The following is an 18,221-nucleotide window of genomic DNA, read 5'->3' as shown; positions in this document are numbered from 1 at the left end:
GACTGCCACACGGTAAAGCTCGCTTGGCAGGTTGGCCTTCTGCCCTGTGCCAGCTGGGCTCTTGTGCACCAGCGAGCGCCCCCTCCCTTCCTTTGCCCTCTGCTGCCCCCACCCCCTGACAGTGTCACAGGGGCCTTTCATCTTTCAGACCTCGGGCCCTTCCGAGGGACTAAGAAAAGCTGTGTGGCTCTCCTCCACAGAAAAATATGTATGAGGGAACTTCAAAAGGTCCATGGAAGATGGAATTAAATATAAGTTGATTTTGGTGTAGAAAAATTGAAGCTGGCACATAGTTTTTTCCTAATTGATATTTTCCATGAGCCTTTTGAAGGCCCATTATGTGGGTGGACTTCAAGACATTTTGCACCAGAATCAACTTATGTTTGAATTTCGTTTTGCACAAACTCTTTGTAAGGCCACTATCTGCCCACTTTTCCTTTGAGCCTCCAGGGGCCTGTGGGTCCCAGTCAGGAGCTCTGCCTGTGGTGCCCAGGCTCTGAGCGCTCCGAGACAGGCCGTGCACCTTGTCTCTTAGCCTTTGCTAGTGCCATCCCTTCCCTCTGTCTTTGTTTCTTCGTTTTTGTTCCATTCGTATGTTCTTGGGCTCACTGTCCTGCCAGGATTACTTTTGCCTGCTATTGTTCTTGCACAGCACTTTGCCAGGACATCGCCAGCATTTTTTTTTTTTTAATTTTTTTATTTGACAGGTAGAGTTGTTGACAGTGAGAGAGAGAGAGAGAGAGAGAGAGAGAGAGAGAGAGAGAGAGAAAGGTCTTCCTTCTGTTGGTTCACCCCCTAAATGGCCGCTACAGCTGGTGCTACGCCGATCTGAAGCCAGGAGTCAGGTGCTTCCTCCTGATGTCCCATGCAGGTGCAGGGCCCAAGCACTTGGGCCATCCTCCACTGCCTTGCCGGGCCACAGCAGAGAGCTGGACTGGAAGAGGAGCAACCGGGACAGGACTGGCGCCCCAACCGGGACTAGAACAGGAGTGCCGGCACCTCAGGCAGAGGATTAGCTTAGTGAGCTGCAGCGCCGGCCCATCGCCAGCATTTGTGCTGGAGTTGATAGTCTGCATGGCTCCCTTGCCTTTGGATTCCCAAGCAGAACGCCTTGCATGTATTGCACACTCAGTCATATGTTCATTTTTCCATCCATGCAATAGCATTTTTTTCCCCTTAGCACTTGTGGCCCTTGGGGTATGCTAGGGAATATGACGTGCTACTGCTGTGAGGATCAAATTGTGGAGAGTACATACAGATAAACATTATTACAATGCAATGTGGCTATAATGATGGCTAATATTAAGTGTGCATTTACTGTGTGCTGGCATTAATAAGCGTATGATAGGTGTCATCTAAATTCTCACTAGAGCTCTGTGAAATAGGTTCCAAAGTTTTATGCATAAAGTCACTGAGGCTTGGCCGGCGCCGCGGCTCACTAGGCTAATCCTCCGCCTTGCGGCGCCGGCACACCGGGTTCTAGTCCCGGTCGGGGCGCCGGATTCTGTCCCGGTTGCCCCTCTTCCAGGCCAGCTCTCTGCTGTGGCCAGGGAGTGCAGTGGAGGATGGCCCAGGTGCTTGGGCCCTGCACCCCATGGGAGACCAGGAAAAGCACCTGGCTCTTGGCTCCTGCCATCGGATCAGCGTGGTGCGCCGGCCGCAGTTCGCCGGCCGCGGCGGCCATTGGAGGGTGAACCAACGGCAAAGGAAGACCTTTCTCTCTGTCTCTCTCTCTCACTGTCCACTCTGCCTGTCAAAAAAAAAAAAAAAAAAAAAAGTCACTGAGGCTCAGATAGGGTAGTAACTTAGTCTCCATGGGCCAGGCTTTCCTTGTGAGGCTTTCTAAGGCCAAGCTGGCCAAGACCCTGACGGAGACTGGGGGAAAGGAGAGAAGAGAGAGAAGATGGTCACGGAGAAATCACTGAAGGTCCTGGAGGAGGATGGGGACAGGGGACGGCGACGAAGGAGGCAAAGGTGGGGTTGAATGGATGAATGACCTTTGGGTGGAAATTTCTGAACCGAGGTCTGTAGAGATGGAAAAAGGGGAGAAGGCAATGTTCATCAAAGAAATTGATGGAAAAATAGAATTGGTTAGTGAGCAGATTATTGGATTAAGCAAAGGAATCTTTAAAGAATCCCAGAGAACAAAATGGCTTCGACACTACGAGACTTGTGTTTTCAGTGTTGGAAGGCAGCGCTGCTTCTCAGATACACACACACTCAGATAGTCTAACTGCTGATTACCCAGCAGATTACCTGGAACAAATATTTGCATTAGGGCCAGATAAGCATCCTCCCCACACTCAGTGTCGCTATCAGTTCGATAGGGATAAAAAAAAATGCATTTCCTCCAACCAACCAGTGTCAGCTGGGCTTCGCAACTCTGTTTTATGTCGCACTAAGAAGAATATCCCTGGGCCTGGTCCCAGGACTGGTGAAGTAGGGTCGTCTATTCGATAGGGTTGCTGTGAGCAGTGCCAGACGCGTGATTGCTCAGTGTGTGCTGTGGACGATGGTGGTGGTGGTGTTTACATAGGGAAGGAAGCGGGCTTGGAGGCAGAAGTGACTAATGGCTTCATGTAAGCAAAAGCTCTGAGCGAAGTGCTCTCTTGCCGATTGTGCAGATTTAAGACTAGATGGGTCTGCTGACAGGCGGCAGCCCTGTGGCCTTCGATTCCGCGTTAGCAGGGTTGGAGTCTGTCTGCTTTTAGGTAAACTGCAGCCCAGTGGTCATGTGCCTTTTCGGAACCAAAGGGGAAACGAAGGGCTCAATTTCAGAGCGTGGCCTCTAATCTTGTGTGCCCCTCCACTCCATCTACACGCTCCCAGCAATTAGAGAGACATTCTGCGACCTGAAATGGTTGGGTTCAGACCGGAATGCCTGGGTGCTACCAAATTAAAGACCAGTGGGGAGCTGCTGAGGGAACCCAGCCTCTTGCACTTACAGCAGAGGAGCCTTTATCTAGAGACAGGCTTTGCTCAAAGGCCATGGCCACGCCTGGGTCCCAGGCGACTCTAATGAGGGCCATCGACTCGGTTGTCCCATGATGACAGTTTGAGCTCGGGCCTGTGGTTCTGTGTCATGTAACACTCCTGGGAAAGCCCAGCAGAGCCTTAGGTGGCACCCTAAGGGCTGGAGGGAGTGGCCCTGCAGGCGCTGGCCTCTGCCTGCCAGCCCCGCCACCCTCTCCTGGGGCTCCCCACCTGCCTGCCACCTGCTCGTCACGCTGAAGTGTGTGACATTTCTCCCTACTGACTCGGCATGGGCTACTTCTGTGTCTTGCTTTGCATTCATTCCCCTTTGTAGACACTGTCCAGCCAGCGCTGACTCAGCCTGGGCTGTGGACTCCAGCTGGGTGCCCTCTCCCGAGACGGCCCCGTGATCCTCACTCATCCCCTGTGCTCCCATGATGCCCCCAGGGTTGCCTGTTTCCTTGTTTTCTGTCCTGGTTTTCTGTGCGGGTGAGGCCCTGCCCTCCTGGAGGGATGGGACTGTGTCTTATTCATGTTGGCATCTGCACTGCTGCACACATAGGCGGCTGTTGACAGAGGGCACTGGAGCGGGTGGGGGCAAATCCACAAAGGGTAGCACTCTGAGGACCCTCCTCTGAGGAAGAAGAGGACGGCAGCCTTTGCGTGTAGATGCACAGGGGCCACCTATGTGGGGGAGCCAAGAAAGAGAAGAGAGAAACGCATGAAATCTGTTTAGGAAGGGGGGACCTAGGGGAGGTGGGCACAGCCCTGCCCCGACCTTGATGGGAGCTGGGTGGGGCAGGTGGCTGATTCCAGGCTCTGAGGGGGCCAGAGTGAGGCTGGGTTTTCTACGCAGCCTCCTCTCTCCTGGCCCTGGCTTTGGAGACTTTGGAGAGGGGATCAGCTGAGGCCAGGACTTCGGGGGGTAGCTGTCCATGACTAGTCTGTAGGTGGGTCTTTGCTAAGGCCTGGGTGGGAAGCCCCCCCAGGCTGTGAACTTCCTCACAAATGCGCATCCATCTCTTAGCTTGAGGTTTAGCCTGCAGCCTAAGGGAAAACTTGCAGAAGGGAGTTTCTGTCTGAGCTGCAGTGCGACTTCTTTCTGGAGACACTTCTCTGGCGTGTGGGTTCCCCACAGACGGCCCATTCCTGTGTAAGACGTCAGGCAGGTGGCTCCTGGAGCAGGGTCAGCGAGGGGACCGGGCCAACCTCTGATGCCAACGTCTGGCTCCACGAGAGCAGCTACCCCTTGCTGCGTGCAAGAAACAGTGGTCAGAGTGGCTCAGAGCTGCATCGCAGTCTCTGGGACCATTAGGTGGTTGTCGGAGGTTTCCACCTGCTTTGTCTTATGACCAGATGCTGTCGGGGTTGGGAACGCTGAGGACAGGGAGGGCAGACCTGATGCTTAAATAGAAAAGTGGTACCTGCTCTGCCCTCCGCCCCTCCGCCGGTATTTGTGCTATAATGCTAGCTTTAATTTCCTGTCTGGAGCACAGGTTCTCCGATGTGTGTGTGTGTGTGTGTGTGTGTGTGTGTGTGTGTATCAGAAGCACCTGAGCTGCTGTGTGAACGCAGGCATGCCCACACACCGTCATCAGGAGCAGTGGGGCAGAGCCTGGCCTGTGAGTAGTTGGAAAGGCTCTCCCAGTATTTACGATGGGCGACCTTGGTAGAGTCCACTGTATTAGTGAAGCCTCCTGGGGCAGACTGAGGCCTGCCATGTCTTTTCTCATTCACGCATAGGTATTCATTGAACCCTTTGTGCAGGCTGTGGAATACAGTAGTGAGCATTACCTGGTATTCGTGGATCTCTGATGGAGGAGACCTGATTGTATTGGATGTCAAGAAACTGTAGGGGGCTGGCACTGTGGCACAGCAGGTAAAAGCTGTTGCCTGCTGTGCCGACATCCTGTAAGGATGCTGTTCCACCTCCAATCCAGCTCCCTGCTAATAATGGCTTGGGAAAGTAGCTGAGGGTAGCCCAAGTGCTTGGGCCCCTGCACCCACTTGGGAGACCCAGATGAAGCTCCTGGCTCCTGGCTTCAGCCTGGCCCAGTTGTTGTGGCCATCTGGGGAGTGAACCAGTGGATGGAATATTCTCATTCTCTCTCTCTCTCTTTCTCTCTCTCTCTCTCTCTCTAACTCTTTAATTTACATTTTAAAAATAAGTAAGTAAATAAATAAACTATGGATGGGTTCTGATCTTCCCCCAGTGCTGTTGGTAGGTACCTGCTATTACACCATTGACCTTGAACCTGTTTTCCAAATTGAACCTGGGCTCCTGGAATACTCTAACAGTGTCAGCAAATAAGATAAATACATCTACAGTACTACCGCGGCCTTTCCTGTGGACTTCAGACTCAAGCACAGAACCTGCAGACAAGATCGGGAAGGATCTGCTCCCTTTTTCTGTAATATACAAAGAAAATGAAGGTGGCTACGTCTTCTGTTTTGATGGGTGAGGAGGAGCCCATCTGTTCAGCAGACATTTCTTGACCACCTACTATGTACTGGCCACAGAGGATGTGAAGAAGAATGCAGCACAGCCCCAGACTTGATGGATCGCATAGTGGGGAGGCGGGAATCAGATGTGCAAAGAGACGCCTGTAGTACAGCGTGACAGGTTCTGAATGTGTGTGGTGCAAACTGTGAACCGGCTCTTTGCTGGAGCAGTCTTGGTGGTTTTAGTAAATAGGGAGATCTTTTGGGGGGTGCGGAGGGGCAGACTTAGCTTGCCAGGATGGTGTTTCTAGGGAATGGCTGGTCCGGGGAGGGAACCTGGCCACCCCTGACCTGGCCTGGGAGGCTCAGGTTCTCATTCCTCCAGCAGCATCCACACCTCCCGGCCCGGCCCCTGGCTTGCTCAGTTTCAAGGGTGATGGTCAAAGAGTACTCCCAGCTGCTGGCTTCTTTTTGAATTAGCCCGAGACAATTGCGGCTTCTGTTTCTGCTGGAAAACATGCATCACGAAGCTTGCTCTTTGTCTGTGTGCTGTAATGATGGGGTGTGCAGGCATACATTGTTTGCAAAAGTCCATCTGTTTACAGGAAGAGAAAGCTTGGAAGAGAATAAGCCAACATACATAATTTTGGTGTTGTTTCTGGATAGTGGGTTTTATGGCTGATGGTTCCCAGGCCTTTTATCTTTCATTTCGGAAAAAGACAATGAACTTTATTCTTTAAAATACAAGTGTGTTGGTGAGGTTTTGTCACTGAAATCTTTTCCCCAAGGATGAAATGCTGAAATTATTATTTGAGAGAGAAAGCACGCGCCAGAGAATGTGCAACCATTGGCTGGTTCACTCCCTAAATGCCTGCAATGGCCAGGGTTAGGGCTGAAGCCTGGAGTCGGGATCTTAATCCAAGGATTGGATCTCAATCCAACTACTTCCAGCTTTAGAAGGAAGCTCAACTCAGGAGTCAGAGCCAGGAACCAAACCCAGATATTCCAATGTGGGATGTGGGCATCCCACCCAGCATCTTAACCACTAGACTAAGCACCACTCCTCCACTTTTGAAGTATTTAAAATTTATTTGAGAGGGAGAGAGACAAAGGCGGAGGTGGGGGGGGGGGACGGTGGTGAAGCGAATGAGAGAGTGCTGAGTGCTGAACTTTTTAATAGCCAAACTCGCCCTACTTCCTCTGGCATCTTGCTGCCCGGCTGGGTCTGGATTTTACTGTTCACTGAATGTTTTGTTCGTCTGTGTGGATGGAAGACAGCCTCGGGCCTAAGACCTGACTGCTGTCAGTGGGTAGAGCATGATCTAAATTAACTGTGTGTATGTACAATTGTGTGGGAGTGTGTGCATGAGTGTTCGTGCCTTTGGGGCATCAGTCCCTCATCTCTTTGCTCTTGGAACCCGCTCCCTGGGAGAGAGCAGAGCCAGCGGATCACAGGAGGCGTCCGGGAGGAAGAGAGGGGTGGACGAGGTGAGGGGCTAGTGCGGAGCTGCACCGTGTTCTGGTTCCTTCGCTGTGCATATCATACACATTTGGCACAAGCTTTGTAGAAATGTAGCAGCTGCTTTGGTGCCTTCGCTTAGCCTGAGCCCCATATCTGGTGTGCAGTGGGAGGCATGTCACTTTGGGCAAGTGGGAATGAGGGTTAAGTTATCCTTTTCCACTGGAGGCGTGGATTGGTGATCGGTGCTGTTATGGGGAAGGCCTCGCTGAGGCACTGCCTTGGCCTTGCCTTGGCCCTGGCTGGAGGGGTGTGTGTGAGTTTCTTTCTAAATACCAAAATATACGTTCTAACTATACACTAGTTACACTAACCATACACTCTCCATCCCCTGTTTACTTTCTTTTGGTCCTTTCTGTGGCTCCTGTGTGTGGTACAGCCCAGTTCCAAATTGCTTAGATGATTGTTTCTGCTTTTTTGAAACCTAACCTTAGCCTGCTGATTTTTTTTCCATGTCCCACAGTTGAGCCCAGAGCCAGAGAAGGGCTCTTGGAAGTTCCTTTCTGAAATGTACACGTGTGTGTAGTACCCTGAAGTCTGGGGATGTGGCTGCACAGTTGGGTGACTTCGGGAGTCTCCGGTTGGAAGGGACAGCCCACCTGCTGTGGCTCTGGGAGGTGGTAGCATGGAGAATGTGAAAACAGAGACTGTCTCGAAGTAGTACTTGTTGTTGAAGTTGCCTGGGAAATAAATCAGAGATCTGATTTTCACAGTCAGGGAGAGAGACAGACATTGTTCCCTACAATGGTGTGTGTGTTTATTTCTGTTTATTTGGGACTCTAATTCCATATTAGAATAACTCTCACTGTCTGAAGTTGATTTCTCATAGAAATATCCCTCTTTCACTTATGTTGTGTGTTATTCAGGAGCGCATGGAATGACTCCGGTGTAGTCTCATCTGTGTCCTTAGGAAAAGACTCCCGGACAAGGGCAAGGGCAAGTGCAAGGGGACTTCGCAAAGTTCTTGGAAAATGGAATTAAAAATAAGTTCATTTTGGTGCAATAATTTTTCAAAATGCTTTTTTTCATAATACGCATTTTCCGTGAACTTTTTGGAGACATTTATACTTAAGAATGTGGACACCCTGATTCCGTAATGATCGTACCGAGTCTGTTTCCTCCCAGGAGTTTCTGTGGATGTTAAAATTCAACCAGTGGGACAAAATGCAGCCTAAATATACAGTAGGAGCCAATAAGCCAGTGGGAGCCAAGTCATAACTCTCAGCTTTTTTAATCCAAGAAACAAACTGAGCAGCTCTGATTTTTAGGAGGTGTTTCTGGAATAAGCCCAGAGAGGCCATTCACCTGTTGCAATCAGAGTGTTTGATTTTGTTTTATATTTTTAGATTAAAAAAAATGTTTTATTTATTTGAAGGAGTTACAGAGGGAGAGACGGAGATCTTACATCTGTTGGTTCGCTCCCCAAAGAGCTTCAGTGGCCAGCGCTGGGTCAGGCCAAAGCCAGGAGCTTCATTTGGGTCTCGTACATGAGTGGCAGGGGCCCAAGCACTTGCACCATCTTCTGCTGGTTTTCCCAGGCCATTAGCAGGAAGCTGGAGCAGCCAGGACTTGAACTGGCACCCATGTGGGAAGCCAGAGTCGCAGGAGGCGGCTGAACCTGCTGCGCCACAGTGCCGGCCCCGTATGTTTTTAAATTTTTAAGAATTTATTTTCATTTCATTTGATTTAAAGGGTGATTTTCCTGCTAATGTCAGCGAAAGGCACGCTATCCACATATCTGAGCATTCCTGAGATGCAAGTCCCTAAACTAGATTAGGGGGAAACTTGATAAACCATGGCTCAGACACACAGAATCTGAGCTCTTAAATTACTGTGGTGATTGATACCATTGAGGTACTGTTTACTTAAAAGACCCTTGATGTCAGAATTAACCATTCTAAACAGGGCAGAAAGGTAATTTTCATTGCAAACTATCCCTTCTGTCTCTGATCATCTGTTGATTCTAGTTGTAGCTCAAATTCTTCACTGGTACTAACGTTCTTAGAACCGCTTATCTTAGTTCCACATCTCTGGGGTTTGTTTAGATTCATTTGAAATAATGCAAAGATAATATCTTTATATTTATTCAGACTGCTGTAACAACAAACAAATAGACTGGGTGATTGCAACAACAGAAACTTATTTCTAACAGTTCTGTAGGCCGGGGAGTTCAAGATGCAGGTGCTGGCCAGTCTGGTTCCTGGTAAGGACCCTCTTCCTTGTGTGCGGACGGCTACTTTCGGGCTGTGCCTCCCTTGGTGGAGAGGGAGAGCAGCTTTCTTGGAAGAGCACTAATCCCCTTCCGGAGGGCAGCACCCTGAAGACCCAATCAGCTCACACAGGCCCCACCTCCAAATACTGTCATTCTCGGGAATTAGCTTCGATGTGCGCTTGTTGGGAATGCACGAACTTCAGGCCCGAGCAAGTGGAGAGGGGCTATTTTATAAAGCTTGCTATAACTTAGCCGGCGCCGTGGCTCAATAGGCTAATCCTCCACCTTGCGGCGCCGGCATACCGGGTTCTAGTCCCGGTCGGGGCGCCGGATTCTGTCCCGGTTGCCCCTCTTCCAGGCCAGCTCTCTGCTATGGCCAGGGAGTGCAGTGGAGGATGGCCCAGGTGCTTGGGCCCTGCACTCCATGGGAGACCAGGAAAAGCACCTGGATCCTGGCTCCTGCCATCGGATCAGCATGGTGCGCCGGCTGCAGCGGCGGCCATTGGAGGGTGAACCAACGGCAAAGGAAGACCTTTCTCTCTCTGTCTCTCTCTCTCACTGTCCACTCTGCCTATCAAAAAAAAAAAAAAATAAAATAAAAAAAAAAAATAAATAAAGCTTGCTATAACTTGACAGCTGGAAACGAGATTACCCTGTGGGCTTCTTCCCCCACCTGCTGGGGAGGGGGTGGTGGGGGTATGAGCTGAGTCTCACACTTTGAGAGAGGACTTAGATGCCTGGGGGCCTGTGTGTCCTCAGAGGGCCCCTGTCTCCTGGTTAAATTTGACCTTGGGAAAGGGCTCCATGAACTTGCTCCGGTCCCCAGTGTATGTGCAGTGGGCTTGGGCTGACCCCAGAGCCCTCTCTGGCTTAGTGTTGCTGTTGAGCTTTCCTGTCTTGCCATCTGCTTTTGCTCAGTGCAGTGGAAAGTAACGTGTTCACACTCGGTCCATCTGTGACTGAATAACCAGGGAACCAGAGTCCAGAGTCCCTTTTTTTTGCTGACTCTAACAACACATGTGCTAGAAGAAAGAAAAACATCTTTCTGTTCCAATGTTTGTGACTTCACTTTTTAAAGCCTTATTATGGAAGGTTTATGCACATGCACAAGGAGACAGAATACTATGATGGGGCCCTGTTTTCACCATTATCCAGCCCCTACCACCCTGCATACCCCTTGAGTGCTACAGTATTTTTTTTTAAGGTTTATGTATTTATTTATTTATTTGAAAGGCAGAGTTACAGAGAGGCAAGAGAGAGAGAGAGAGAGAGAGAGAGAGAGAGAAGTTTTCCATTCACTGGTTCACTCCTCAAATGGCTGCAGTGGGCGAAGCTGAGCCAATCTGAAGCCAGGAGCCAGGAACTACTTCCGAATCTCCCACACAGGTGCAGGGGCCCAAGGACTTGGGCCATCTTCCACTGCTTTCCCAGGCCAAAGCAGAGAGCTGGATCAGAAATGCAGCAGCCAGGTTTGAACTGGTGCCCATATGGGATGCCAGCTCTGCAGGCGGAGGCCTTACCCACTACACCACAGTGCTGACCTCCTATATATTTCTTATTCAGGTACTGCTAGCAGATGAGGGCTTTTAAAAAGCCAGTGCATAGCCACAGTGTGCACACCTGAGAGAACAATGCCCAGTGATCAGTGTCATTAGTCCATTTGCAGTTTTCTCAGTTGACATAAATACTTTTCATGTTGGTTTGTTTGACTCAAAATACAAAATCCTGTTATCAGTATATCTTATTGATATGTCCCTTAAATCTCTGCATCTAATTACAGCCCTTCTTTTTTAATTAATTAAGTTATTTATTTGAAAGTCACAGTTACAGAAAGAGACAGAGATATCATCCGCTGGTTCACCCCCCGAATAGCTGCAATGGCAAGGGCTGGGCCAGGAGCCAGAAGCTTCTTCCAGGTCTCCACCTGGGTGCAGGGGCCCAAACACTTGGGCTATCTTCTGCTGCTTTTCCAGGTGCTTCAGCAGGGAGCTGGATCAGAAGCGGAGCAGCTGGGACTCCAACTGGCGCCCATGTGGGATCCCAGCACGGCAGTGGTGACTTTACCCCCTGTACCACAACGCCAGGCACACTGGCCTTCCCTCCTTTGTAGAAACAACATTTACTTGTAGAAGAAGCCGGATCATTCATCCTGTATCCTGTATTCGAGTGGTTGAATTTTCATGGTGTTGTTTAAACACCTTCTTCTGCTTGCACGTTGCCTGCAGTCACAGAACAGAGTACTTCAAAAAGCTCATGGAAACATTACATTTAAGGATAAGTTTATTTTGGTGCAAACATGATGCCGTGTTTCCATAGTGCACATTTTCTGTGACCCCTCGTACTCCAGGGGTGGTTCTGGATGAGCGGTTCCCTTTTCATTAGGAGAAAAAGGGGAGGGGAGGACCCTGATTTGTTCCTGTGGAAGCAGTTCTACACAAGTCACACCCTTTGTGCAAATGACTTGACACTTCCCCTACTTGTTTTCCTCCTGCGAAGGGGTTCAAACTCCTTTGCTCACTTAAGAACTTTATTCTGCAAGCCAGTCTCTGTGGAGTCTGTCCTTGAAGGTCTCGCCTGGCTGATTTTCTCTTCCTAAAAGAAAGGGTTAGCTGATTTGGGGTTCAAATTCCAGCTCCAGCACTTACGTCGAACAGCCTTGGGCAGGTTAAGTTTGCCTCGCTGAAGTCTGAGTTTCCCTTCCTGGAAAATGGGGGTCTCTCTCTTAAGTAAATGAGATGAGAATGTTAGATTACAGAGGAAAAGGGTTTAAGAGGGCTGCATGCAATGCCCAAGCCTCACTGGTTCTTCCTTTCTCGATATCATCCAAGGTGGAAGGTTCCGTTCGCCTCTGCTCAGCCTCCTGAACAGTTTCTCCCAGCATCTCCCCATTTGTCACAAACGTGGCACTGCAGCTCCTGCACGCTGTCCCAGCACCGGACTGCTTGCTCCACCATTGCCTTTGGCCGTGGTTTGCCTCTTGGGAGGCTGTTTCTCTTATCCCTGTGTCATGCCTCAAGGACCAGCTGAGATGGTCCCTTTCTCCCAAGCCCTCCTGTCCCGCCCGCCTAACTTGGGTGTCAGTGGTCCTACGAAGTTTCCCACAGGTGCAGATACCACAGCGCGTGTTCTGCAGTTTGTAATCGTAGGTGACTGCAGGAGTGCCTCTCTCCTGCTCGAGCAGTGGGGTATTCTTTGAGGGCAGAAAGCTTTCCCCTTCATCTTTGACTTTGCAAAGCAGGTCTGTGCTCCGCACGTGGTGCCAGGTCATTACTGGTTGAGTTGCATGGACTCCGATTCCTCTTACCTGGGTGCAGGCCACTGGGGAGACTCCTCCCTGTTCTGAGATGAGGAAGGGCCTGACTCTGTGCTTTTGGGAATCCCTCGGACCTCCAGGCTCTGCAAGAGGACGACTGAAGCCCAAGATACGCAGGAGTGCCATTCTCCGTCTGGTTGTCTGCTGTGTCAATGTTGGCATGTTGGTCTGTTTCTCATGACTGTGCGGGAATGCCTGAGATGGGGTAATTTTACAAAGGAAGAGGTTTATTTGGCTCAGAGTTCTGGAGAGTCAAGGGTATGGACTGGGTTCTGGTGAGGACCTCAAGGCAGGTGGCATACATGGTCGGAACAAGGCTAGGAGCAGGAGATCACGGATAGGAAGCTAGGGGGAGCTTCAGGGTGAGACTCGGGCTTTTACAGCAACCCACTCTCAGGAAAACCAACTCAGGGGGCCAGTGTTGTGGCACAGTGGGTTAAGCTGCCACCTGCGACGCTGGCATCTCATGTAACCACAGGTTTGAGTTCCGACTGCTCCACTTCTGATCTGACTCCCTGCTAATATGCCTGGGAAAGTAGCAACAGATAGCCTAAGTGCTTGGGCCCCTGCACCCACATGAGAGACCCAGATGAAGCTCCTGGCTTCGAACTGGCACAGCATTGGACCTTGCAGATAGAAGATTCTCACTCATTCATTCATTCATTCTCTCTCTCTCTCTCTCTCTCTGTGTGTGCGTGCGTGTGTGTGTGTGTGTCTATAACTCTGCCTTTCAAATAAATAAATTGGTCAACAACAACAGCAGAGTGACTCAGGATCCCACTAGGACGATCTTGATCTCCTCTGAGGGCGGTGCACACCCAGACCACAGCAGTCAACGGCCGACACGTCGCCTTTCAGACCCAAATGCTTGGTCTGTGCACCAGGCCGTGCCGTGCAGGTCCCCAGGGCAGCTGCGGCTCTCACCACGCCCTCGGAGCCACACCATTTCCCAAGGCACGTGCTGCTCTGCTGTTTATGGGGCTGGAGAGCAAGAAAGGGAGGAGAGAGGAGCACGTCACGAGGGCAGTGGTTTTAGGACCAGCGGAGCCACCTGGATCTTGAAGCACGAAGTTGATAGAAGTTACAGCATTGGAAAGCTAGAACCCAATGCCCTGTTGGGTCACCTTCTAACTTTGTGGGCTTGAATAACTTATTCAACTTGTTCGAGCCTCAGGTTGCTTTTTCTCACATAGGTGGAGAAGACTTGGTAGGGCAGCAGGAAGTGGAAGTGTACTATAAAGGGCTGGTCCCCCGGGGGACCACCTTTGCTCATCGGTACATCTCGTTGCGCTTAGCGAAGAATAGTGATGAGACTTACAGCCTCCTTTTGAGGTGAGGCAGCCGAGACCAGAAAGGTCCCCGGCTGGCGAGATCCCCCTCTGGTCATGATTGAGTCGGCTTACGTCAGTGCTCTCGGCCTAAGAATGTGTGTGCCTCACGTAGCCTAGTACGGTTTGAATGTTTATACCTAATGAAATCTCGAGAATTTGGATTTATCATCCCTCCTCCCGTCCTCTGAGAAGAACTTCGCCGCTGTGGATGTGTCATTGCAGCTCGGATGTACAGCAAGTGTTCCTGCCATGAAAAGGGACCGCGACTGTGGCAGGAGACAGGAGACGGCATGTTATGTAATCTGTGGCGCTTCCGAGATAGCAAATTCCTTTTTTGCTAACGATGTGTTTCTTGCAAATGCAAACTAGGTGGGAGAAGGGGGTTAAACATTGACAAGCAGGTTAATAATTCCTTTGGCAAAGATGCATCCTCAGGAATGCTTCGAGCCCGTCCTTCCTGTCTTTGCAGTTGAGATGTGCGGAATTTGCTCCCCTAGCAGCTGCTAGGTTAGTGAGGATGACACACCTCATTACTCTCTTGTGGGGTAGCAATAAGATATTTCTAGAAGCATCCGCCCTGCGGGAGCGCTGGAATGAGCTCTGGAATGTAAATAACCCCAGGAGTTTCTGCTCTGTGTCGGAGAGAGGCCTTTTCTCCTCACGGCCAGGATATCTGGCTGCTTGTTGTTGGGCATTGAGGGGATCAGTGGGTTACTTTTCTGAGTTTCAGCAGCCTTTGATACAAGTTATGTCTGGTGGCTTTCCTGACCATAGGCCTCCCCCGGTATCCTCATAGGAACTCGCAGGGGTTGCATATCCTAGGAGGGAAAAAGGGGAGGCTTTTATGCAAAGTAAATGTTTTGAAGACCTGTTTTGACTTTTTAGGGGATGACACCTAAGACCTGACCCCCGGTGATGGACTAACATAGTTGTAATGAGTAAAAAAGAATAGAAGAACTAAATATGCAAGTTACTAGTCAATCATTTTGTTTTAAGATGGTGGACCTCTGTTGTCCATGGAGCTTTCCAGGTCTCTCTCTGAAATGTGGGGCTTGGTTGGAGAAGTGTGCTGCTTTCTACGACAGTCTTTATCTTCAGTTGGGTGTTGACTGTCAGTTGTCGTGATCAAACTGACATCTGGTGGTGGTGGTGGTGGTTTGAGGAGGAACCCTGCACTGGGCACCTAGAGTCTAGGCCTCCCTCTGCTTGCCAACAGCGTGACTTCAGAGAATTTGCCTGCGTTCTGGGTCTTGGCTTCCTTGTCTGCCCAGCTAGATGATGGGATCTCTCGGGTCCCTTTCTGCTGTAATGTTAGCAGGGAGTTGCTGGGCCTGAGCTGTGTCGCCTCTGCTAAGTGACACACTCGATAAAGTGACACACTCACGTTTTAGAGGGAATGGTGTTTTTCCTGCATGTCGTTTGAAGGTACTGTGAGGATTCCAACAGACAGTAGTACAGAAGGGCTCCGTCCTGCTGTGCAGTCACCCGAGAGATAACTCAGGCGGCTTAATAATTGTGGCTTGGGTTGTTTAATGTATACAAGAAATCCCTGTACTGGCCAAGAGGTTGGACTAGGAGTTCACTGGATCCCATCCAATGTTTAGAGTTTATGATTCTGAGTGGAAAGATGGGGAGGATTGGAGAAGGGAGTACCTGGAGTGGCTGAAGTGGAAAAACCAGCCAGGAAAAATGCTTCAAGGAGAGAGGTGGCCTCTGAACTGCATTTTGAAGTTGGGGATTGAAAAATTCTCTAAGGAGTAGAATGTGGGTAGAATTGTAGGTCTCTGCCAGATGAGGGATGGCCCACTCCTGCCTCTGAGGACACTGGGCGCCTGGGAGAGGACCACAGAGGGAGCTCTCCCTCCTGGAGAGCGTGGGTGAGAGCTCTGAGCTAAGAAAGGGTTAACCCAGAAGCAGGAAGTCACGGGTTAATCCTGGCTTGGGGTGACCCAGGCTCAGTGCATTTTCCTGTCTCTGGGTTCCTCCAATGACTTAGCAAGTTCCTGCTGGGTCAGGTTAGGGACAGCTGAACTCCCTGTTCTCCTGCTTGTTCTCTTCCTCCTCCTTTTACTAAAAAAATTATTTATTTATTAAAAGACAGAGTGACAGAGGAGGAAGGGAGAGAGAGAGATATTCCATCTGCTGACTCACTCCCAAACGGCTGCAACGGTTGGGGCCGGCCACTCTGGAGCGAGGAGTGCTGGTTCGAGCCCCACGTGTTCTCTTCCAGTCCAGTTCCCTGACAATGCTCCTGGGAAAGCAGTGGAAGTTGGCCCAAGTGCTTGGGCCTCTGCGTCCATGCTGGAGACCCGGATGGAACCCCTGCTGTTCTTGTGACGCCTTTCCCATTCTTTATTTGCTCTGTAGCTTCAGGGTAGGGTTCTTGACAGCTGAGAGCCATTCCCAGCCTTTATTTAGAGGGCAAAACTCTACTACAGCTGGGAAATACATCATGTGACAAACATGTCTGTAATCTGTGGCCAACAGTGGCCATGTGGACTGTAGTATTTGGTAGCTAGAGGTAGGCAGAGCAGCCCACTCCAGTTAGCGTGGTTGTGCTGTGTGTTAAAGAAGTACCCTTGGGCCTGGCGCTGTGGTACAGCGGGTTAAACCTCCCTGCAGTGCCGGCATCCCATGTGGGCACCGGTTGAGTCCTGGCTGCTCCACTTCCAGTCTAGCTCCCTGCTAATGTGCCTGAGAAGGCAGTGGAAGATGGCCCAAGTCCTTGGGGTCCTGCACTCACATGGGAGACCCAGAAGAAGCTCCTGGCTTCAGCCTGGCCCAGCCCCAGCCATTGTGGCCATTTGGAGAGTGAACCAGCAGTGGAAGACTCCCCCAACCCTGCCCTGTAAATCTGCCTTTCAAATGAAATAAATAAAATCTTAAAAAAAAAAAAAAAAAAAGCTCTCCCTATGGGTGTATCCATGCTCGAGTTCTCCTTTTAGACTTCTCCTTGTGACTGTCAGTGCTGTCGGCTTACTTGGTGGCATGTTATCAGCTGAGGCCAGATGTCTTTTTGAGAAAAGCTGTTGCCTGGAACTTTAACACTGACACCCTGGGAAGTGGCCTTTCTTAGGTCATAATTTTAAAAATTGCTATAGTGCATGTTCAGGGAATGGCTATGTGAATGACAAGAAGGCAAAACATGCTCCAAAGATTTGGGTGCAAGTCAAGTATATTTGATTCAGTGAATAATAGAAGCCAACATTTAATGGACAGTGGGTTTGTGCCAGTCACTGCTCCATGGGCTTTGAATACACAACCCAGTGGAACCTCCCACAGCCTTATGAGGTGAGTTTTTTGTTTCCATTTCACGGATGAATGATCTTGCATCCAGAGAGGTTAGCTGTTATCAGAAATGAGATGGCAGGCCTGGAATTTGAATTCAGCCACACACAGCTGTTAGCTGAGCACCTGTGTTAATGACCGAGCCACAGGAATGGCTCTGGGGAGGCGGATAAGTCAGATGGCTCTGGCCCTTGCTGCTGGGCCAAAATGCCTTTCCGGGCCTCAGTTTACCCAGCTGTAAAACAGGCACTCAGACTCTCTCCTGCCTACATCCTGGGATTTGTTTTTTAGCAATAGCTGCCTTGGCTCTCCTGGAATAGTAGTGTTAACATCTGGGTGATGGAAGGCTGTGCATGACTTGAGGTTGCAAATGTCAAAGCAGTTGCATAGCTAGAGTGGGAAGATGCGGGGAGAGGACAGATACACGGGCTGCCCCTGGCCTAGCACACCTTCAGGGTTTGGTTGGGTTGGGCTCCTGCCCTGCCCCAGGTTCCGACAATCCATTTCTTGCTGAGACAGCTGTGTGTTCCCACTGGCATCGTACCTCCCGTGCATGGGTGTCCCATCAGCGTGAAGCCATAGGGGCGAGAGTTCACAGCCCCTTAAAGCGTGAGCTCTCCAGAGCACTAGCTGGTCTGTGTGTGGTTCTGCCACTGTCCGGGGATTCCCTGTGCCAATCTGTGTCGAGGATTAAACACGCGATGTTTGGAGACAGATTGGGGGCGGCTGCGCTCTGGGTCTTTTCCGTATCCTGGAGGCTTTGTTAAATACACTATTGAAAGATTCCAGGGGCCCGGCGCTGTGCTGTAGTAGGTTAAGCCTCTGCCTCCACCGACAGCACCAGCATCCCTTATGGGCGCTGGTTCGAGTCCTGGCTGCTCCACTTCCCATCCAGCTCTCTGCTATGGCCTGGGAAAGCAGTAGAAGATGGCCCAAGTCTTTGGGCCCCTGCACCCATGTGGGAGACCTGGAGGAAGCTCCCGGCTTTGAATCAGTGCAGCCCTGGCCGTTGCGGCCATTTAGGAAGTAAACCAGCAAACAGATGTCTCTGTCTGTCTTTCCCTCTCTCTGTCGTAACTCTGCTTCTCAAATAAATAAATAAACAAATACATCTTTTTAAAAAACAGATTGCAACCTGAAATA

The 18,221-nt window shown here is 50.4% G+C and overlaps 1 protein-coding gene and 1 long non-coding RNA gene across 10 annotated transcripts in view; both read left to right on the top strand.

The window, feature by feature from the left end:
• The window catches only part of MTSS1 (MTSS I-BAR domain containing 1), a 169,063-nt gene that overhangs the window by 60,696 nt on the left and 90,146 nt on the right, over positions 1-18,221 (top strand). The gene's annotated exons all lie outside the window — the stretch shown is intronic.
• On the top strand, positions 768-16,693 carry LOC138849981 (uncharacterized). Its single transcript, XR_011389328.1, has 2 exons — positions 768-1,416; positions 1,787-16,693. It is a non-coding gene; the product is annotated as an uncharacterized lncRNA (long non-coding RNA).

The sequence above is a fragment of the Oryctolagus cuniculus genome, chromosome 6 (genome assembly GCF_964237555.1).
Source record: "Oryctolagus cuniculus chromosome 6, mOryCun1.1, whole genome shotgun sequence".
NCBI classification, from domain to species: Eukaryota; Metazoa; Chordata; class Mammalia; order Lagomorpha; family Leporidae; genus Oryctolagus; species Oryctolagus cuniculus.
This window is presented reverse-complemented; position numbering and strand designations above follow the sequence as displayed.